This window comes from Lutra lutra, chromosome X (assembly GCF_902655055.1).
Source record: "Lutra lutra chromosome X, mLutLut1.2, whole genome shotgun sequence".
Lineage (NCBI taxonomy): Eukaryota > Metazoa > Chordata > Mammalia > Carnivora > Mustelidae > Lutra > Lutra lutra.
Window position 1 is genome coordinate 84,480,677 of NC_062296.1, and position 23,906 is coordinate 84,504,582.

Consider the following 23,906-nt stretch of genomic DNA (forward strand, 5'->3'; position numbering starts at 1 on the left):
TTGGAAAGTTGATGGACAATTCCTGGCTCAAGTACAAATATACAAGTCCTCATCATTTTTTTCCCTGAGCCTTTGATACAAAGAACAACAGGTGGATGCTGTAATATTCCTCTCTTAGAATATACAAGGAGAGGCATCTGGGTGGCTCAGTGGGTTAAGCCTCTGCCTTCGGCTCAGGTCATGATCTCAGGGTCCTGGGATCGAGCCCCGCATCGGGCTCTCTGCTCAGCGGGGGGCCTACTTCCCCCCACCCCCGCCGCCCCACGCCTGCCTCTCTGCCTACTTGTGATCTCTCTCTGTCAAATAAATGAATAAAATCTCTAAAAAAAAAAAAAAAGAATATACAAGGAGTCTTTTATTCACATTGTTTCAGAGGGAGACTGATATGAGCCCTTTGAGGTGGGTAGAAGTGGCTTTCTAGCACCTTACGAAATCCTGTGAACAGAAGCACACAGTGAAACTGGGAAGAACACTTCTGCTTTTTATTGAACTGAAGAAGTACAAGAAGATAATTTGCTTTTTCAGCTTATCAAGACTCCACAACCTCTAGTTTGGGCCAACTGGATGTTCTGAGGGGGTCTAAAAGGGCACAATTTCTGCTTCCCAAATTTTTCACTATAAACCTGTCTACTCTGGTGTTATAAAAAGGTCCCACTATCTAAAAAGTACTTCTGTTTTCCCAATTATCTAGAAATCTAAATATGGACTGAGTGATAGATAAGGTTTATGAATTGTTATTCATTTTATCAACTGTGTAATAGCATTGTGGGGTATAAGACAATCTTTTCCTTCCTTCCTTCCTTTTGAGATGCACATTAAAGTGAAAGGACGCGAGATTTGCTTTAGAGAAAACGGTGGAAAAAAGAAAAGGTGTGGGGTACTGGATAAAACAAGAATAGCAAAATATTGGTTGTTGAATCTGGGGTAAGTACAAAGTGGCCACTTGTAGTCTCCAGTTGTATGTAGTTTTGAAATTTTTCCCAATAAAAAGCACATTTTTCTGTTTTTAGGCACTGGTTTTCAATCTTGCCTTGGCCAGCTGGGCAACAGGCTGGCACTCTCTTCCTCAAAGGTATAAGGTGTTTTCTCCTGACTGTGGAGGACAGGTGTGGCTGAGATAAGGACCCCTCCGCCCAGGAAGCGACCAGCGGGGCCCTAGGCAGAGGGCGGGGCTCTCGGAGTGGCCAGTATTCCTGCACGGGTAACCTACCACCCCCCCACCCCCCCAGCAGTCTTATCTATCTACCCTAGGGTGCTGTTCAGATCATCACCTCGTCTTTGAGAACCCAGTGGAGAAAAAACACCGGTTCCAGATTGTTCCCATTAAGATGTAAATATCTCCTGGGAGCGGTTAACTCAGGGAGCTATTATGAACACTTAACACCTCAGGTGTTTCAGTAATGAGCTCTGGTGACTCTGACAGCTCAGTGACACCTCCCTCAGCTGCTGAGTGAGTTTTAGACCCTGGCTGAGACAGGGAGACGGACAGAGGGCGGTAAGGCCCGAGAGGGGGTAGGGGATGGGGGTGGGGGAGCCAGGAAGCCGGTTGCTGGGCTCCAGAATGAGGAGGTCTGAAAGGAAGAGGGAAGAAAGAAGCTCAGAAGTTAGAGCCTGGTGGTGGTGGTGGGAGGATTCATGGGCAGGGGTGTCCCCGGGAAACCCAAAAGGAAAAAGTCACACCTCTGATCTGCCTCAGAAGCAAGCTTCTTCTAGGCACCACATAGCTCTGTGGTGTAATAGTTCCACACGTAGAAGGGATTTGTTGCAAACCTGCCTAAGGCTTCTTTATATACACCTGAAATTAACCAAGTTGTAAAAGAACTGTGCTCAGGGGAATAGTTACTTTGAATCAATACCCCAGGTGAATTTTTACCCCTTTGTCATAATTTCACTGAGACCCACGGGTGGTGGGAGGCACACCAGCTCTGGACTGATCTCCTTTAGAGATTTTTCTTTTGATATAAGGAAGGAATACACTTCTAGCCCTTCAAGCCCCAGTTGTTTTTTTTATTTCAGTAATTCACTACTGAGCTGGATCCTAACTGATTCAGAATTCTACCAAGACTGGGAAGATCCTGGGGTTGAGTCCAGCTCTAAGGCTGCACCAGACACTTTTTTTTTTTTAAAGATTTTATTTATTTATTTGACAGAGAGAAATCACAAGTAGGCAGAGAGGCAGGCAGAGAGAGAGGAGGAAGCAGGCTCCCCGCTGAGCAGAAAGCCCGATGCGGGACTCGAACCCAGGACCTGGGATCATGACCTGAGCCGAAGGCAGCGGCTTATCCCACTGAGCCACCCAGGCGCCCCTGCACCAGACACTTTGAAGTGAGCCAGGGAAGCTGAGGTCTTTCTAAGCCAAAGGACACAAACAAAGTCCACAAAGTCTCCGGAATTGGAATGAGCCCAAAAGGAGCAAACGGAACGTTGGGGGGTAAGCTAAGAGTCCCTTCTATACCTTGCCTTATTAAGCATGGTGCATGAAGGTAGTTTGCCTTAAAGGTAGAGAGGGTAGGAAAGAGATTAGAAGGTAGGATTGTAAAGACTTTATGACCAATTAGGCCTCAGAGGTGAGGAGAAGGAAGAGTGAAGGAAGGATCACCCTAGATTTCTGGCTTGGGAACCTGGATGGATAATGCACCATTTTGAGGGAGGGCACTCAGGGGAGAGAGAAATTTAGAGAGAAGATAATGTTGGGAGAGGTAAGTTTTGGACCTGTTGGGTTAACGTGCTCGGGAGACCCAAGTGGAGATGTTCATTAAGCTGTTGGGTCTAGAATCCACCAAAAAAAAGAGCAGGACTAGAAAAGTCAATCCAGATTAGTCCGTCATGGCTAGGATTTGGTGGCCAGGGTGTGTTGAGGTTGATTAGGAGATTGTGTGGGATGAGAAGACCCCAGCTGACAGATTACCAATATCTAAGTATAGGAAAAAAGACAAGAAGAAGAATGGGAAGAAGTGGCAAGAGAAGAGGACAGAAGACAAGTGGGATGGTATGTTCTAGAATCCAAGGGAAAAAAGAATTTCAAAAAGAGTCACAAGTAATGTGAGACAACCCACAAAAATGTCTAATATAGCAAATGCTGTTCACACCAAGCCTATATTCCCATAGCCCTTACTAGTATAAGCAGCTGCACTTCCAAGTACCAGACCTGCATCCCTTTGATTCTGGACTTTTTCCGGCTTCCAGAGCCCGCTCTGCCCACCGACAGCAGGCTGGGAGTGCCAGGGAGTTAAGGCACACCGCTCCCCCTAAGCGACCTTCCACCCATGATTGACAGAAGTTGGTGTATGACTTACTCCATCATCTTGACCCGTGGGTGACAGAACTCTGAGATGCATGTTCTATGCCATTTCCCAGAGTTCCCTGGAGGGAGAGTAAACTCTGGTTGCCCATAGCACTAACTGGTGTGATAACGCACACTCTTGTTGAAGCCCTTCCCTTATATTTTCACTTCTTCGCTCCTTTACCTATATTTCCTGGGCTCATCTCCCAAATAAACTACTCATGCTGAAATTCTTGTCTCAGAATTTGCTGCCAGGGAACCCAAAATAAGATATCTAGAAAGATAAGGCCTGAGAAACATCCACTGGATCAGACTGTCCATTTGATTGGTGACTTGAATGAGGTATTTGCAAAGGAATAGAGGGGGACCTGATGCCGCATTTCAGGGAGGTAAGAAATGAATGGGAGAAGAAAGGTGAAGAAAGCAAGCCAGAAGCTAAGTTACCAACAGAAGACGCATAGTCATGACATTGTTTCAGTTCAATATGATTTCATCCCCCTCCCTAACAGGACCCTCGTAGTTTGGGGGCTGTCCTTTCTCCCACTCTGTCTTGTATTGGAGAGCGGTCGTGCCTGGCTGCCCCAGTAGAAGTTAACAGGCCAGCCCCCTCACCCTGATGGAGGCTAGACCTAGGCTAGATCATGGGATACCCTCACCCAGGTCTTTGAAACCTCAAGAATTTGAAGACTGGTTAGGGACCACTCAGTGTTAACCAGGGTTTTCCAAGCCTTCTTTTTGTCTCCCAAATCCTTGCAACAAATTAACTTTTGTTCAAGATTGCCAGAGGCAGTCTCCACGGCCAAGAATCCGGATTAATACAAGAGGGCTCTAAAATTTGGCACAGTGAGAGCAATTTGTTCCTACTCCGATTTTTTCTTTTTTTATGATTTATAATTTTATGATTTATAATTTATAATCTAAAGCTAGTTTTGTTGTACTTTAGTGTTTTTCTCTTTTTTCCAGCTTTATTGAGAGATGATTGACATGTAATGTTGTGTGAATATATATTGTGAAATGATGATCACAATAAGGTTAGTTAACACAACCGTCACCTCTCCCAATTACCTTTTGTGTTGTCTGTGTGTGTGTGTCTGTGTGTGGTGAGAATATTTATGATTTACTCTTAGCAACTTTTAAGTATATAATACAGTATTATTAACTATAGTCACTAGGCTCTGATTAGAGCCCCAGAAATTATTTATCTTATACCTGTAAGTTTGTACCCCTTGACCAACATCTCCTCATTTCTCCCACCCTCCGTAGCCCTTGGCAACCACCATGCTATACTGTTTCTGTGAGGTCAGCTTTTTTAGATTCCACGTGTAAGTGAAGTCATACAGTATGTGTCTTTCATTGTCTGATACATTTCACTTAGCATAATGCCCTCAAGGTCCATCCATGTTGTCACAAATCGTAGTATTTCATATATATATATATATATATATATATATATATATATATATATATATAAAATCACATCTTCTTTACGCATTCACCATCCATCAGTGGACACTTAGGTTATTTCCATGTCTTGGTTATTATTAACAATGTTGCCTGAACATGGGGTGCAGATATCTCTTTGAGATAGTGATTTAATTTCCTTTAGATAGATACCCAAATGTCAGATTGCTGGGTCATAGGGTAGTTACTTTTTTTTTTTTTTAAATATCTTGATGATCCTCCATATTGTTTGCCATAGTGGCTCTATGAATTTACATTCCTACCAGTATTGCAAGAGGGTTCCCTCTTCATATCCTGGAAACACTGTTATCTCTGGTCTTTTTGATAATAGTCATTCTGACATGTGTGAGGTAATATCTCATTGTGGCTTTGATTTGCATTTCCCAGATGATTTGTGATGTTGAGCATCTTTTCATGTACCTGTCTTCTTTGGGAAAATATCTGTTTGGGTATTTTGCCCATTTTAAAATCAGATTATTTGTTTTTTTTATGCAATTGAGTTGTATGAATTCCTTATATATTTTGCATGTTGACCCCTTATCAGATATTTTGCAAATATTTTCTCCCCTTCCACAGGTTGTCTTACCATTTTGTTGCTTCTTTCTTTCTTTCTTTTTTTTTTTTTAAGATTTTATTTATTTGGGGCGCCTGAGTGGCTCAGTGGGTTAAAGCCTCTGCCTCCAGCTCAGGTCCTGATCCCAGGGTCCTGGGATCGAGCCCCGCATCTGGCTCTCTGCTCAGCAGGGAGCCTGCTTCCTCCTCTCTCTCTCTACACCTGCCTCTCTGCCTACTTGTGATCTCTGTCTTTCAAAGAAATAAATAAAATCTTTAAAAAAAAGGATTTTATTTATTTATTTAACAGAGAGAGAGATCTCAAATAGGTGGAGAGGCAGGCAGAGAGAGAGAGGAAGGGAAGCAGGCCCCCTGCCAAGCAGAGAGCCCAATGCGGGGCTCGATCCCAAGACCCTGAGATCATGACTTGAGCCGAAGGCAGAAGCTTAACCCACTGAGCCACCCAGGCGCCCCTATTTCTTTTGCTGTGCAGAAGTTTTATAGTTTGATATAGTCCCACTTGTTTATTTTTGTTTTTTATCCTGTTGTTTTGTTGCCTATACTTTTGGTGTTCTATCCAAAAGATTCCTTGCTAAGGCCAATGTCAAGGAGCTTTTCTCCTATGTTTTCTTCTAGGAGTTTTGTGGTTTCAGGTCTTACATTTAAGTCCTTAATCCATTTTAAATTAGTTTTTGTGTATGGCATAAGATAGGGGTATAATTTCATTCTTTTGCATGTGAATATCCAGTTTTTCCAACACCACTTATTAAAGAGACTACTCAGATTTTTTTTCTTTTTCTTTTTTTAAAGATTTTATTTATTTATTTGACAGAGAGAGAGAAAAAGAGAGAGTACAAGCAGGCTAAGTGTCAGGCAGAGGGAGAGGGTGAAGCAGACTTCCCACTGAGCAGGGAGCCCGATGTGGAACTCAATCCCAGGACACAGCGATCATGACCTGAGCTGAAGGCAGACACTTAACGACTGAGCTACCCAGGCCCCCTTCTATTTAATTTTTCATATGATGGTTGAAGTTCATGGAACCGACTTCATAATCCACTACTGGACTCCAGTGTGCCATTTGAAAACACTGAATGAGGAACTGTACGAAGCCATGTGGTTTGAGAGTTGGAGTGAAGAGGGGTGATGTGGGAGTGCCAGGCTTCAGACACAGGCAGAGATGAAGGCTGTATCAGTCCTCTCGGGCTGCTGTAACAAAGTACCACAGACTGGGTAGCTTAAACGACAGGAATTTATTTTCTCACAGTTCTGGAGGCTGAAAGTCCACATCAAGGTGCCAACGGGGTTGTTTCCTGCCAAGACCTTTCTCCTTGGCTTGCAGATGACTGCCATCTTGCTGTCTATTCATAGGGTTGCCCATCTGGTACCTCTTCCTCTTATAATGATACCGGTCATAAGGGAGGAGGGCCCCACCCTAACAGCATCATTTAAACTTAATCACCTCCTTAAAGACCTTAACTACAGTTTAATATGGTCACATTCTGAGGTACAAGTGGTTGGGATTTTAACAGGCATTAACTGGGGACCCAATTCAACGCATAACAGAGAGAGGACAGGAGGGCATGAGCCTCGATGGTCTTCAAGGCGTAGGGTAATGGTGAGGCTGTGAGTGTTGGAGGAGGAGGGTGGCTCTTGTTGGCGGCACTCAGAGTTTGGGGGCCCCTCTTCTCTCCCACTCTTGGAGATTTAAAGGCCAGCAATGTACTTGCCCTTGGCTTATCAATATCTGGTCTCCATTTCAAGCTGGAAGTGTTTTGTTGTAGTGTTGTTTTAAGATGGTAGAAGCATGAATGTGTTTATGTGCTGGCGTAAGGAGCCTATGAGAATTTTAAAAAATTGATTTTTTTGAAGGATTTTAATGATTTTATTAACACAAATGTGATATGCACAGAAGTTGTCTGTTTATTTGTTTTCTTCACTGCGCTGCTGGCGTTGGGACTGGTGACTCGGATGGACAGCTGGGCTACTCTTTCCACAATGGCTTTGTGGTTCTTACAGGAGACACTGTGAGCAATCTCTGCACAGTTAGATTTGTCACACACCAGTGGCACCTCAAGCTCCTTGACATGGTGGACTAGGGACTTCCAGAAGCCACTGGGCCTCATGTGCTTTGCTTTCTTGTCACTCCCATAACCACTTTTGGGCATCGAGATCTGGCCCTTGACTCTTTTGCATACCCTGTTGTCGATGCCTCTTGTTTTCACTTGTTGCACTTGATTTTGACACATTGGTCACGGTGGTGCCAGATAACTTCTTGGTCCTCTTGTATATATATATATATTTTTTTAAAGATTTATTTATTTATTTGACAGACAGAGATCACAAGTAGGCAGAGAGGCAGGCAGAGAGAGAGGAAGGGAAGCAGGCTCCCCGCTGAGCAGAGAGCCCGATGCGGGGCTTGATCCCAGGACCCTGGGATCATGACCTGAGCGGAAGGCAGAGGCTTTAACCCACTGAGCCACCCAGGCGCCCCTTGGGACTCTTTTTTAACGATCTTGGGCTTCACCAGCGGTCTGAGGGCAGCCATGATGCTGAATAGGAGACGGCTGCCATCTCTGTAGGCAGCGCCAAGGAAGACAAAAATTACTTTTCTTTGTTAGCTATTCAAGCTACAGCAAATGAAACAATTTGGGGATTGGGAGATGAAGGGAAACAAAAATTCAGGGAGGAGAAATTGTACCATAAAGCTGGAGATGCTGATGGCTGTGCCCCAAACCTTTTGGTTCTTATATATTTAATAAGTACCTATGAGATACAGTGTACCTTTATGTTTAGGCAGAGGGGAAGAAGTGAATGCAATTAAAACCATAATTGTGGGTGCCTGGGTGGCTCAGTGGGTTAAAGCCTCTGCCTTCAGCTCAGGTCGTGATCCCAGGGTCCTGGGATTGAGCCCCGCATCAGGCTCTCTGCTCAGCACGGAGCCTGCTTCCCTTCCTCTCTCTCTGCCTGCCTCTCTGCCTACTTGTGATCTCTGTCTGTCAAATAAATAAATAAAATCCTTTAAAAAAAAAAACCATAATTGCAATAATAGTTGAATGGAAAAAGCATGCATTATTTTGACTTTGTGCAAAGCAACAATACAAAACTTAATATGCGCGTAGTAATGGTTTTTAGACTAAAGAAAAAATGAGAGCATAAATATGTTACAAATAAATTACTGCTTTAGAGTGAAAAGAAGTTGATTAGGTTCAAGTAGCAGATTCTGAATTTAGACTCTAAATGTATACGCTTGCTTATACTCATATCTAACAAAATCCTCACAGTTGTACTTGGCTTATAGATCAATATTTGATTCAAGGTTCACTTCCAAATGCGAACTGAAAGTTCTTTTGCAACTGGACAGGGAGGCTGTCTAGTCTCAATAAGCTATTTTGAGAACATTTGAAGACCAGAACAGCATTTTCTTTGCAAACATTAATTTGCCACATCATACAAAATTATTCCTCTTGGACCACCTGTATCAGGATGGTACCATCTCAGTTTTCCAGATACGAAACAGCTCAATTCTCTCTCTGAGGCTGCGTAAAAGCACCAGTGGCCCAAGCTGGTGCCAAATTAAGCAGTCCACTGGTTCTCATCCAACACAGCTAAACCAGATGGGCCACTTCAGTGACTTCCAGGCCAATTCCATCTATTTTTCAACCCACATTTAATAGATTTGTGCATTGCCTGCCTTTTAGGAGGGAGAAAAAGAGCACATTTTAAATACCTCCCTTTTGTAAGTATAAAATAATACCTCCAAGTTCATAGAAAATGGAAAAGAAATAAAAATGAAATATAGGGCATTCATAACCCTGCTTTAAGGCTCTGACATATTTTTTTTTCCAAAATCTGGAAGGCATTTTTTTAAAAGATTTTATTTATTTATTTGACAGACAGAGATCACCAAGTAGGCAGAGAGGCAGGCAGAGAGAGGAGGAAGCAGGCTCCCTGCTGAGCAGAGAGCCCTATGCGGGGCTCAATCCCAGGACCCCGGGATCATGACCTGAGCCAAAGCAGAGGCTTTAACCCACTCTAATGAAAATCGTCTTCTGTATACACAGATTTTTTTCATCCTTCATTACTTGATTAAGATTATATCCAACACGATTCCTATTCTACTTTAAACTCTTCCCAAGCATTACTTTCATGGCTACTAGATATTTCTTTGTATGAATCCAGTAGAAAGAGGGAGACAGCTCCCTCTTTCTTAAGCTGAGAAGGTAGTCCAAAAACAAGCCGAGGTAGATGAGTGATATGTCAAAAGGCCAAGCTGGTCATCAGGACAAGAGCCCAAGAGAAGGTCCAAAGCTGGTGGTTGATAAGCCATGGTGAAGAATGTCAGGGAGGAAAGACTTTGTTCTACTTCTCTCAGAATCTCTCTCTCTCTCTTTTTTTTTTTTTTAAGATTTTTAATTATTTGTCAGAGAGAGAGAGATTGAGCACAAACACAAATTGAGAAATTGAATGGCAGGCAAAGGGAGAAGCAGGCTCCCCGCTGACCAAGGAGCCCAATGGAGGGCTCCATCCCAGGACCCCAGGATCCCGACCAAAGCCAAAGATAGATGCTTAACCGACTGAGCCACCCAGGCACCCCTTCTCTCTTGGAATCTCAAGCTATGTTGCTGAAGCCACTTTATCACACCAAATGCTTTCTTCTCTAGGATCAATTATTTTTCAGGGGCCTTATGATCTCTCCCTACAAGCTGGCTTATGTTGGCATCCTCTTTCTCCCTACCAAGTCTTCCTGTATAATCTAAACTCCAGCTGTGGGCTTGAGTTAATGCTTTTTCTGCTCCAGTACCCATGTGTATGAGTAAATTCAGACCTATACTCCAAGGATGGGAACATGCCACATATTTGCATTTCTATTCTGGCCCAGCCAGGGCCTCTGCTGCCATGATTTAGCTGTTCTCCTGGAAAGGGAGTTTAGAGCATTTCATGATTATAAATAATACTGTAATAGCATCTTTTTTTTAAAGATTTTATTTATTTATTTGAAAGAGAATGAGTGAGACAGAGCATGAGAGAGGAGAAGGTCAGAGGGAGAAGCAGACTCCCCAAGGAGCTGGGACCCCAATGCGGGACTTGATCCTGGTAGTCCGGGATCATGACCTGAGCCGAAGGCAGTCGCTCAACCAACTGAGCCACCCAGGCGCCCCTGTAATAGCATCTTTTTGCATTAATCTCTGGTAGTCACCCACATCTCAGGTAATTTCTTTCAGGAAGATTCCTAAAAGTGGAATCGCACAGTCCAAAGGTATAAACTTTATTTTTTTTTAGACAGATAGAGGGAGAGTGCACATGCACATGAGCAGGGGTTAGGGGAGTGGGGCAGAGAGAGAGAGGGAGAGAATCTTAAGCAGACCCCCATGCCCAGCTCAGAGCCTGCTCCAGGGCTCGATCTCACCACCCTGAGATCATGACCTGAGCTGAAATCAAGAGTTGGACACTTAACCAACTGAGCCACCAAGGCACCCCAAAGGTATAAACATCTTAAAGGGTCTTGATACATAACACTAATTGCTTTCCACCAAGGTGGTTCCAGCATTCACTCCCACCTGCCACATGGGACAGAAGAAAAGGCACATCTTGGGAATACGTTCCTGTGTTTCTTAGGGTAGGAAGTGTGGAGGCTGTACTGACTGCTGGAGGTACAGGCAGAAGCCTTGGTTTAAATTCTGACTTGCCAACTATGTGACCTTGGTGGGTCACTCACTAAGACCTGGTTTCTTCATATGTTTACCAGGACTTATGACACCTTCCCAAAGATGATTGGAATGAATATGTGAGAAACTGCACATAGAAGGCTTAATTGACATCCCCTTTCATCTCCGCTTGGAGACTAGTCCTGGAACAGAATGAGAGTTTAGAATTTAATGGCCAATAATGGTCTAATGGACAACCTTTCCCAGCCACTTTCACCAGAACTAGGTAAGTGAGAACAGTTCTCTTCCTTCCTTTCCTCTTTTTTTCTTTGTGACTGACCAGGCATGGAGGCTGGAAGTGGGGGCTTACCCAGAACCCCCAGACAACACGGCCCCAACACTGCCGGCCCTGCTTCCCAGATGTGGAGGGCCTTGCCAACCCACCTTGGTAGAATAATAAGCCACATGGCGAATGCAAAACTTTGGACTAATATTTCTATTTTACAAATGGTTCCACAGTTTTGAATTCAGCTGAACACCACACTTGCCAACAATAGCAGAGTAAGAATACAATTCAGCACCTCATTAATCCCAACATTATTACGTGTGTGGTTTTCATTTCACATTAATATTTATTTATCTCGAAAGAAAGCCAGGACCAAGTTAGGCATGTTATAGTCATCCAGCCTTAAGGTCAGGAAGGTACTGGGGGAAGGGAAGAGACAGGAGTTTCTGGGGGAAGCAAAGACTACAGCTGACTTTAGTCCATGTCTTGTTGGGTAACACTCATTGATCATTTTTTAAGGCCTTAAAAAATTAGGTGAATTTTTGGACCAACTAAATTAAAATTATGAGCTGCTTGAACAAATTTAGAGTAGCCTCTGAGCCTTCGAATCTACCTACCTATTCATTCCCAACAAGTACAACTTCAAATCATGATAGCTTGTTAGTAGCATCTTAGCTCTAGAGTGGATATCAGGCACAACCTCCTGGTTTTTCAGATAAGGAAGCTGAGGCTCAGAGAAGTTTCCTGACTTGTTCAATGTCACCTGAGCTCTTAAAGGCAGAGCCAGGCTACAGCTGAGGCCTGTTACGTTGCTCAGTCCAACATAACACACTCCTTCCTTCTGTCTCTGCATCTGTGAAATATTTATTATTACAGTTCCTATTGTGACTTCAAAACAGAAGAGCGATTGGAAAATCAGGGGTTTAATTTTCCTGGAATTAAAGTTAATTCCAGTATAAGAAACTGCAGTAGGGCTCACTCAGTAGAACATGCAACTCTTGATCCCATGTTGGGTGTATAGCCTACAAGAAGGGAAAAAAAAAGGAAGGAAGGAAGGAAGGAAGGAAGGAAGGAAAAATAAAAGAAGGAAGGAAGGAAGGAACTACAGTAGGGCATTCACATGCAACGTTTCCTTCTAACGGGACTGATAGGAGCCCTGTATCTGGAATGAGAGAACTGGGGGAGGGGAGGGAAAGCTGTTGCTAATCTATTTACAGAAAATGTGTAAATACAAAAAGTACTTTGAAGTTCTTTTAAGTAGGATAAAGATACAAATATAATACCCAGCTGACTGTTCTCACCTTCCCTTAAGCTTTCGGATTCTACAAATATTTAGAATCTGCGAGCAGGATAGGTCAGCAGAGCCCCCTACACATTTAAGGGTTTGTGGGTCAAAGGCTAGGAAGGGGTATGGGCCAGATAATGAGAGGGGTATGGATTTTGTTGTTCCTACTCAGAACATGGGGTAATAGTAGAGGATTTCGAGCAGGGGGAGCAATACATCTGTCCATTGCTTTAGGAGGAAGGAAGATCTAAGAGCAATGTGTGGTAACAAAGGGGGAGAAGAGATTGCAAGCCCGAACCAGTTGGCAGATGTATAAAACCATCAAAGAGAGAAGCAGGAAAGACCTCACCCGACTTGCAGAACTAGGAATTATCTTAGTTTGGGATCCTTCCAGAAGCAGACCCGGAGGATTCAAGTACAAATAGTTTCTTTGAGAGGTGATCCCAGGGAACACTGGTTGAGGAGAGGAGAAACAGGGAAAGAAACAAAGACAGTAATGGGTGTGTTAGCAAGCCAGTTTCTAGTGTGGGTGACTAGAGGTCAATCAAAGTGTGAAACTCTGGAAGACAGAAGAGAGCATGCATCAGAGTTTTACCCTCAAGGAACCAGAAAGGTGAAGGATTTACTCACCAATTCCCCAACCGCCCTTGCTTTAGAACTGCTTCCAGAAACACTAACTGGGGCTTGCCTTGCCTATAAGCCCAATGTACTCCAACAAAAAAGATGCTCTCAGGAACAGAGTCACTGGAATCCATGGGGGAAGGGTCAATGTCAAGGGAACATGGGTAGAGCACTAACAGTCTGATATGCAGACACTTGTTTCTCTCTGGAGCTACTCAAGCAGTCCTGGATCCTGTCAACAGGACTTAGTACTCTACGAGTAACTGGGTGGGAAGACCTCTGACCCTACCTCTGAGCACCTTGTGCATTGTTGCCTGTGCCTGATTAGAGTTTTTAACCAATGCCCCTTTTAAAATTCTCCTCCACAGTACAGATTTACTTGAGGAACTAATGATGAGTGTGCTATGCATCTTTTAGGCAATTATATTTTTAAAACACTTCTCTAATGAGATTACAGAAGACTGGGAATTATAGTAATGAAAGTATTAGGCATGTGATACCCAAGGTAGGAAAGAAAAACATATGAACTCAACTTGTCTTAACTTACTTCAGTGAAGCTGGCAACAAGCAAGCTATCCATCTCCATCATTTACTAGAATTAATTCGAAGTCCGTCTAGGGTTCTATCCAGAATAGACATTTGCCAGGACTTCAAATTGGAAGCCATTTTGAAATTAAAACCAGCATGACATATTTTCTTTTCAGAACTACATGACTCAAAATTGAAGAAATTTGAGGAATTTCTGGAAAATTCCATAATGGGTTAGTGACGATTTCCTTCAAGAAGAGAGAAGCAGGGCGCCTGGGTGGCTCAGTGGGTTAAGCCGCTGCCTTCGGCTCAGGTCATGATCTCAGGGTCCTGGGATCGAGTCCCACATCGGGCTCTCTGCTCAGCAGGGAGCCTGCTTTCTCCTCTCTCTCTGCCTGCCTCTCTGCCTGCTTGTGATCTCTGTCTGTCAAATAAATAAATAAAATCTTTAAAAAAAAAAAAAAGAAGAGAGAAGCAACTTTCTTAGGGAAATGATAAGTTGCTTACATTTGCAAACCTTAAAACTGATCTTTTTGTCCTCTTTCAGTTAGTTTATTAAGGGGATAAGGGTGGGAAAGTGCTAACGGCTCCCAGGATAGATTTTTGAGTGCTGAGGTCCACCCAGTGAACTCCAGAGCCAAGTAACCAACCCTTGAAAATACATTTACATCATGGAAGTAGAAACGCCAAACCCCAGATGGCCTTCATGGGAAGGAATAAACGTAAAGCCCAGGATGAAAACGTGGCATCTCTGGGTGAGACAGCTTTTCCTTCATTTTCCTTTGCCCCTTTGCTTTGATCACAGACCCTTGCATACCTCAGGATTTGGTCTAGAAGGCAGGAGGCAGCTCCAGTTACTTGTACACCCAGTTGGAGGTGCTGAGGGGCTGACCCAGATCTGGGCGAATCCATTTCCTTGAAACTAGTGGATATTCATGGACCCCCTAGTAAGAGCAGGGAACCAAGTCAGAGCTTATGCAGTTTGTAAATATGTCTGCCCTGGAAGACCTTAGAATCTGGTAGGGGAAATTAGACTCACAGATAAGAGGAGGATTAAATGCTTCCCCCCTGCTTCAATTTCCCTTCATACTTCTAATGGTTTAAACGATCATAACAACAATTATAACAGGAACCCATTTGCAGAACACGCTCAGTAGTCTAGACTCTATGAGGTAATTATTATTACTATCCTATTTTAGAGATGTAGAAACCAAGGCATTGGCTCAAGTTCACACAGCCAGTTAGTGGTGGAGCTGGGATTCAAATCCAAGCAATCTGGGGTCAGAGTCCACATTCTTAACAACTGTACTATCTACCACACAGCAATTTTTAAATATTAAATTGTTCGTGTACACAGCTGTTTCCCAGTTACTCCAGAAAATTCTATGAGGTAAGAGACTTGTGTTTTTATTCTTGTGTTCTAGCACTTGGCACAGAGTCTGGTCCTGGAAGATTCTCGATAAATACTTATTGAATGAATGAATGAATGATCTGGAAACACAGGTGAGACTGTGGCTGTTTAGAGAAGGAAAAAAATGACATTTATTCACAGGTATGAAGGAAGGCGGTGCGGAAGAAGTAGCATTTAGTCTACCTCAACTGGTCGGTAGGACCCAGGGTGGTGGAGAGATGTTTTTCAATTCTATGAGGAAAATGCAGACCTTTGGTCACTTGGGAAGTAACTGGCTGGTTGGAGGGTCCGAGGCGTGTGACCTAACAGGCCTGCTCACAGGAAGGAATGGAGATCCCATTGCCAAGTGCCTAGAGTCATGGGTCCATCTGTCATGTTGGACGTAGAGATTTCTTTAAAAAAAAAAAAAAAAAAAAGCCTGGTTTAGGGATTTACAACTCTGTAAGGTTGATACATGGGGTGGGGGGACTATTGGGGTTCCGCATGGTTGTTTACCACTCGGGTGCTAAATGTGGATTGTGTGAGCTCCTGTGGAGAGCTGACTCTCTCAGTGTTAAATGGCTGGCCGTGTGTGCATAGGAAGCAGCAGGGAAAGGAACTGGAAAATCCCAGGCACAGAACATAGGCTACCTAGTTTGAATTCCCTATTTGATGACATCCCAGCTTGGCAGGATCTGTAAACCCAGGCGGGGTAGCTGAAGAGAACTAGAGGCACTTACCCAGAATCTTAAAATCTTCACCTCCACGGCCCCACTGTCCGACAGCATCCTCCCTCCCCCGCCATCCACAGCAACCCTTTCAGACCTTCACAGCACCCTTTGAGTCATCTACACCGGTAGGTGACATCCCACACAGCTCAGGGAATACAGACGCCCAGCAGAAAGCCCTCTCCTTCGCGCTTCCCGCCCAAGTCCCACACATTCCCTCTCTCCCTCCCTCCCAGCCTTCCCTCCATTTCTGACAGGGGATGTCCACCTTCCATCCACCTGGGCAGGGGTACCCCTCCTTCCAGTGCTTCAGTCACCGGATTCTCCTGAATTTCCAACCCCCACAGCTCCCCCTGCCTTTTCTTGTCTAGGGTTAAACACTTTCCAATCAAACCCTCTTATCAATCCCTTTCTTATCTCACCACCTGCCCATTTGTTTCCTTCTCACCTCCCATCCATTATTCAAATCACTGTGATTTTTCTTCAGTTCCCCAGCAAGCACTCACCCTAAGGCAGTGAAGGGCCTCCTGGCCAAACCCAATTCACACCACCGCACTGGCAACTGCCTCCTTTTCAGAGCTCTCCTCCCTTGACTCTCCTCCTGTCCCTCCAGATCTTTGCTTGCTCTTTCTTTGTCTTCTTCATGGGCTTCCTGTGGTGGCCTCCTCTCTCCTTAAATATTGCTGTTCCCGAGGGCCCTGCCCCCAATCTTTCCTTCACTCTCCTCCTCTCACTTCTGCTCCTTTCTCTGCATGCCCCCGCCCCTGACTTCCTCACTCCTCCTCTCCACTTTCCTCTATTCCTCCCTCTCTCCACCCAGTCTTTTCTCCATAGATCTTGAGTCCATTCCCAAGATTTCAACTACCAGCCATATTTATTTTTTGTTTTGTTCTGTTTTGTTTTGTCTTTAACTACCACCCATATTTAAGGGGCCCGCTCTCTGGAAATCTATATTCTCCTGCCTGGAACACTCTCCTGAAGTCCAGACCCATGGAGTCCAGATCCATCTGGACGTTCTCCATGGATATACCCATGCTCAGCATGTCTGACACTGAACTGAACTTCCACAAAATTCTCTCTCTCCTCCTCAGTCTCCCTTCTTGAGGAATAGTGCTAGTGCCCAGCCAGTACCCCAGGCCAGAAAACCCAGAAACCTGGCAGTCTTTCTTGATGACTCCCTCTCTTTCCCACCTACGTACATTGAGCCACCAATGTCTAGAGGGTCTACCGGTCCCCTCTGTCATTTTGACCCCCACTCTCCATAGCTTCTTTTCTGGCCTGGATCCCAGCATTGATCATCGAGCCGGCTGTCAAGGACTCTTGGAAATGGACATCTGGTTATATCATTCCTCTGCTTTCTATCTTTATGTGGTCCCAAATGGCCCTCACGATGAAATCCAAACCTCTCACTATGACCTCTGAGGCTTCTCTTCTCTGCCCAGCCCAAAGAGGCCACACTTGCCTGCTTCCCTCCTCACTCCCCTGCCATTGTTTCTACCTGAAATGTTCTCACTCCTTTTCTTCCTCACTTCCCATTCTTCAAACTTGATATCCTCTGGGAAGTCTTCTCCAGCCTTTCTCTCCTTCCCCCCTTCCCAATTAGGCCAGGGGCTCCCCCATCCTGCCTACAGCATCCATGCCCATTTCCAGGGTGATACTCAGCACCCCGCACAGTTCCCTTGTCTGTCCTCCACCATCGGTCTATGTGTAACTTGACTTTCTTAACTTGTGTACTGTAGCAGCAAGTACAATACTTGACACATACCCCATTGTTAGATCCATGCAAGAAAAATCCCAGACACCGTGCTTGGACACCACTGTCAGGAGGAATCCAGGGCTCAGCCTGGCACAGCACGCTCTGTGACCGAAAACATTTACTCTCATGACTCATCCTGTTCAGGCTCCGGGGAAATGCTTCTGCACACCTCTCACCCCACGTCCTTCATATAAAAGGCATCTGTGTCCCACCGCTGGAAGAGTTCGTGGTTGTGCAGCAATCTACCTAGAAAAACAGCTATAGCATTGGAGTACAGAGAAGATTTCAGTTGTGGAAGTGTTTGAATAAGAGAAAACGCAAGTCAATCCATTCACGTTTTCGTCACCTGGAATGAATGTACTAGATCCTTTCGTAACGAGGTATCTCTCCCAGTACTCATCCCAGGCATCCACTTTTCCCCTTCCCTTCTTGTTACAAGTTGGAGTTCCAAAGATACTCATGAATTACTGGTTGTACACAGTGGCTGGCAGACATTTTGCAATATTGAACAATTCATTAGTCTTAACTTTGTGTGTGTGTGTGCGTGTGTGCGTGTGTGTATAGACAGATGAAAAATGTGTGAAGCATGAATCATACTGAGTCCTTATATTGGCAAGGCTGAATTGCACTTTCTTTGTGGAGCACTCTGTTCTTTAGAAAAACCATTATTTTATCATTATCCTCAAATCACTTAGTTGCAATGACTTCTAAATAATTCCATTCATGTGCTGGTTTGTTATTAGTACATTTTTTTTAAAGATTTTATTTATTTATTTGACAGAGAGAGATCACAAGTAGACGGAGAGGCAGGCAGAGAGAGAGAGAGAGGAGGAAGCAGGCTTCTTGCTGAGCAGAGAGCCCGATGTGGGACTCGATCCCAGGACCCTGAGATCATGACCTGAGCCGAAGGCAGCGGCTTAACCCATTGAGCCACCCAGGTGCCCCATTATTAGTACATTTAAAAAAAAAATCTTATTTATTTATTTGACAGAGAGAGAGACAGCGAGAGAGAACACAAGCAGGAAGAGTGGGAGAGGGAGAAGCAGGCTTCCTGCTGAGTGGCAGGAAGCCCGATGTGGGGCTCAATGAGGGGCTTGGTGCAGGGCTTGATCCCAGGACCCGGGGATCATGACCTGAGCCGAAGGCAGATGCTTAACTGAGCCACCCAGGCGCCCCTTGTTGTTAGTACATTGTAATGTGCATGTGGTTAGTGTGCAATGTGTTGATATTAATAAATTCAAGAGTTTTTAGAGAATGGAGAAACAATAAAATCTGGTAAGTTTCTTAATGTTCTTTTAAAACATCTTCAACATGAATCTTTTTGAATCTGAAAGAAAACAAAGAAACAATTTCAATAATGAACTACGGCTTGCTACATCTTCTAGTAGTGACGAAAATCACAAACAGCCTGAAACATCCTTTGATATTGTGCAAGAATCCCAAGTTCAAAGTAAATAATTTGTAATTCTACAATTAAAAACCAGCTTGACGGGACGCCTGGGTAGCTCAGTTGGTTAAGCATCTGCCTTAGGCGCAGATCATGATCACAGGGATAGAGTCCAGCTTCCAACCACTTCTCTCTCTGCCTGCCGCACTCACACCCTCCCCCCCCTCGGCTTGTGCTCTCTCTCTGTGGCAAATAAATAAATAAAATCTTCAAAACAAAAAAAAAAACAGCTTGACTATTTCAACAAAAAATACCAGTAGCCTATTATTTCTAATGACATAAATGTTAGATGCAAATGGACTCAAAGTTGTATCGCTAAAATCTGAAAGCGCCAAACATGTGTTTTTGTCAAAATGGCAATCATGCTCTATTTAAACTCATGGTTCAGGGAAAAAGTTCGTCATTATCAATGAGGAAAATTTCGAAATAATATCAAGAATTATTCCCTAAGTAAAGCTTTTGAAATAGTAAAAGTGTCCCCCAAATATTCTATCAAAATATCAAAACAGCAAATGAAAAACATCTGGGAAACACCATGAGAATTTTAAACAATGTCACTGTGTAGTTAAAAGTAATCAAGCTTTTTCAGGAAGGAAACTTTTATGAGAACCTCAAGGAAAGAATAATATTGATATGAGCATATCAATGCAATCAAGGCTCCAAGCTCTTCTTATTATAAAACTGATCTAGTAAAATGAGGAAATAATTCTCAAGAAAACATATGAAACAGAGACACAAATCTCAATAATCATCTAAGAAAAAAAATCATCTAAGATTCTCCAACTATTTTGCATAAAAGCATTTTAATAATGTATTTAAATTATGAAATTCAAGTCTGAATAGAGTTTAATGTGTTTTGTTGATATTATAGAACCAAAAGGAGTAATAATATTAAACTCTATTGTTGGTGCTTCGAAGAATGATTTAAATGACAACTATTTACCAAAAAGAGCTTATTGCCTGATAAAAAGAAAGGAGCTTCAGCTAGAATTTTAAGAAACTTTCTGGATATTTTAATTTGGAAGTAAGTCACTGCATTCAGTTATCTTTGAATGTTGCAATAAAAACATAAATCGGTAAAATCTGGCTGATTTTGTATGGCCTACGAACTACAGAAGAAAAATATTTTGTAACACATGAAAATCACATAAAATTCAAATTCCAGTGTTTATAAATAAGGTTTTATTGGAACCCAGCCACACCCATTTATTTACATGTTATCCAAGGCTGTTTTCCCCGCTACAAAGCAGAGCTGAATATTTACTACTGACGCTCTGTGTCCTGCAAAGCCTAAAATATTTATCATTTGGCTCAGTACAGAAGAAGCTTAACAACCTCTGAAGCAGAACATTTAAAATCCTTTCTCCATAAATTTTATAATGTACTACCATACCAAAAATAATAATTGAAAAGAATTAAATGAAATAGCTGAAAATCTGGGGTGCCTGGCTGGCTCAGTTGGTGAAGTGTGCTACTCTTAATCTCAGGGTTGTGAGTTCAAGCCCCATGTTGGATATAGAGATTACTTAAAAATAAAAATTGGGGGGGTGCCTGGGTGGCTCAGTGGGTTGGAGCCTCTGCCTTCAGCTCAGGTCATGATCCCAGGGTCCTGGGATCGAGCCCCACATCGGGCTCTCTGCTCAGCGGGGAAGCCTGCTTCCGCCTCTCTCTCTGCCTGCTTCTCTGCCTACGTGTGATCTCTGTCTGTCAAAAATAAATAAATAAATAAAAATTAAAAAAAATAATAAAAAAATAAAAATTGGGGGTGCCTGGGTGACTCAGTCCTTTAAGTGTCTGCCTTTGGTTCTGGTCATGGTCCTGGGGTTCTGGGATCGAGTCCTGCATTGGGCTCCCCACTCAGTGGGGAGCCTGCTTGTGTTCTCTGTCTCTCTCTCTCTCTCTGTGTCAAATAGATAAATAAATTCCTTAAAAATAAATAATAAAAATAAAAATTGGGGCACCTGGGTGGCTCAGTCAGTTAAGCATCCAACTCTTAATTTTAGCTCAGATCATGATCTCAGTGTCGTGAGATCAAGCCCCTCAGTGTGTCGGGCTCCTGGCTTAGCAGGGAGTCTGCTTTAAGATTCTGTCTCTCCCTCTCCCTTTGCCTCCCCACTCCATGTTCCTGTTTTCTCTCTCTTTAAAATAAAACCAAAGCTTTAAAAATAAATAAATTTTAAAAATTAAAATTAATATATAGATTTTTTTTAATCAGCTGAAAATCTGGAAATTGAAGTAATGAACATGAGAATATTTGGATCTCCTGAAGCAGTCTGTAGGATTAGAAGCTGTAAAAGCAGTTTGGGGACAATATCTAGCCTTGTACAGTCACTTTCATAGAAATTATTAAATAGGATTAATTAAATATTTGGAAAATATAACATTTTTAAGAGATTTGGCTTAATCAATGGTATTCTTCCTAAGATGTCAATAACTTTTATCAGCTCTCCAAGAAAGAAATATTTTTATATTAAAGCTGGCAGATTAATATGATGAAGGCAAAAAGTTACTGAGTATATAAAACAAAATAAATCAGGGGCGCCTGGGTGGCTCAGTGGGTTAAAGCCTCTGACTTGAGCTCAGGTCATGATCTCAAGGTCCTGGGATGGAGTCCTGCATTGGGCTCTCTGCTCAGCAGGGAGCCTGCTTCCTCCCTCTCTCTCCCTGCCTGCCTCTCGCCTACTTGTGATCTCTGTCTGTCAAATAAATAAATAAATAAAATCTTTTTTAAAAAAATTATTTAAAAATTGATTTGTTGCTCAATGACAAACACAAAGGAAAAAAACACATAATATTGAAATCAAAAATTTGACCAAACGATGTTTGTGAATGTCTTTGGATTGAAGGAGAACAAAATTTTTAAAAATAAAACAACCAGGGCGCCTGGGTGGCTCAGTGGGTTAAGCCTCTGCCTTCGGCTCAGGTCATGATCTCAGGGTCCTGGGATCGAGCCCCACATCGGGCTCTCTGCTTAGCAGAGAGCCTGCTTCCCCCTCTCTCTCCGCCTGCCTCTCTGCCTACTTGTGATCTCTGTCAACTAAATAAAGTCTTCAAAAAATAAAAAAGAATAAAACAACCAATTTTATATAAAATTACAATAAGTGATTTTCAGTACTCAGTCATGAAGATAAGAAAGACGCTGAATCTACAAAATTCTCGAACAGAACAATAAGAGCCAGGAAGTCTTCCAATGTCAATGCTATAGGTTCAGCATAAGCTGGAAGAAGCATCAGCACTATGAAAAATATGATATTAAGATAAATTATCTATGAATTGAGACTACAAGCTACCTAATGACTCTCAAGTTAATGGCGTAGCTGTTAGCAGAATTTGATGTTTCTCCCTGCACCAAATCACCACTCCCTTGGAGGCACTATTTGGCAGTAACAGACCATGTGAAACAAAAGATGACATAAAGATTTTCTAAAACTCAACAAATAACAGAAACTGTTAAAACTATTTGACAAATGATTTTTTTTAAAGATTTATTTATTTGAGAAAGAGTGAGCGAGGGAGCACTGGATCGACAGAGGGGCAGAGAGAGAGAATCTCTAACAGACTCCCCACTTCCTGCAGAGCCCGACACTGGAGCTCCCTCTCGCCACCCCGAGATCACCATCGGAGCCAAAATCAAGAGCCAGATGCTCAACCAACCAAGCCCCTCAGGTGCCCCTTGATGAATGATTTAGAAAGCAGTTTTATAATATATAAACATATAGAGTTAGAGAATAAAAGGATTATATGCAGTTAATTTTTTATTAATATATAGTATGTATCAATATATCCAAATGTCTCTATCTCCATCTACAGATGTTGTATTTCTGTATCTGCATCTCTATATTACATACCTGTTGTTAAGTATTCTGACCATTGCCCTTGGGCATGACTCACATTTCACGCTGGTGTTCTGTCCTGGCTTCACCTTTTGGATGGCACACATGGAATTGACTTCCCAGCTCTGACCTTGGCTCCAGGCAGGAACTATTCTGGTTCTCCCCAGCAGCTGGCTGCACTGCCTCAGACTGCCTTGAATCACACCCCTTTTAGTTCAGCCCAGGCCTGGGGAAGCTTCCTTCCCTGGCACAGCCAGTGGCGAGCATTCCCACTTATCTTGCCTCTGTCAGTCTCAGCACGGCCTGGGTAGTTCAAGGGAGACCGTTCACTCTCGTTCTGCATCTATCAAAACTTGCTGCCCGGGAAGCAGCCAGACTCCTGGCCAATATGCTCTTTTCCCTAGGGTCATTTTTATTTCATGTCTTGACTTCAGTTGCAGAAGGAAAAGCTTTCTTCCTTTGCAGAAGAATTTCAGGCATCAGAGGCAGCTGGGGAAGAATTTTGGGAGCTGAAGAATTTCGAATGCTAATGTTTTATGAGTCCTTCTGCAAATCAAAAGAGAAAAAACTTGGACTTTTAACATACGATTTTTCCAGAGGGGGAAAGAAAAGTTCCCCTGCCTTCTTTTTTATCCCCTGCCTTCTGTTTTATCACTGAATGGATCATGTGAGTACACAGGCTTAGATGAGATGAAGTTACTGTCTGATACATCACTTATGTTATAAGATATAAAGTTATGAAGTTTAATAGCAAAAGACAACTCATGGATGCCTGGGCGGTTCGGTTGATTAAGCCTCTGCCTTTGGCTCAGGTCATGATCTCTGGATCCTGGGATCCAGTCCTGCATTTGGCTCCCCGCTCAGCTGGGAGCCTACTTCTCCCTCTCTCTCTGCCCCTCCCTCTGCTTGTGCTCTTGCACACGTGCTCTCGCCCTATAAAACAAAAAGATAAAATATTAAGGAAAAAAAAAGAGAGCTTAAAAAGAGATCTGTGTAAGCCAGTTCTCAGAATCACATTCAAGAGGTCTTAGATCTTTTTTTTTTTTTTAATTAAGCTCTATCCCAACATGGGGTTCAAACTCAGAACCCTA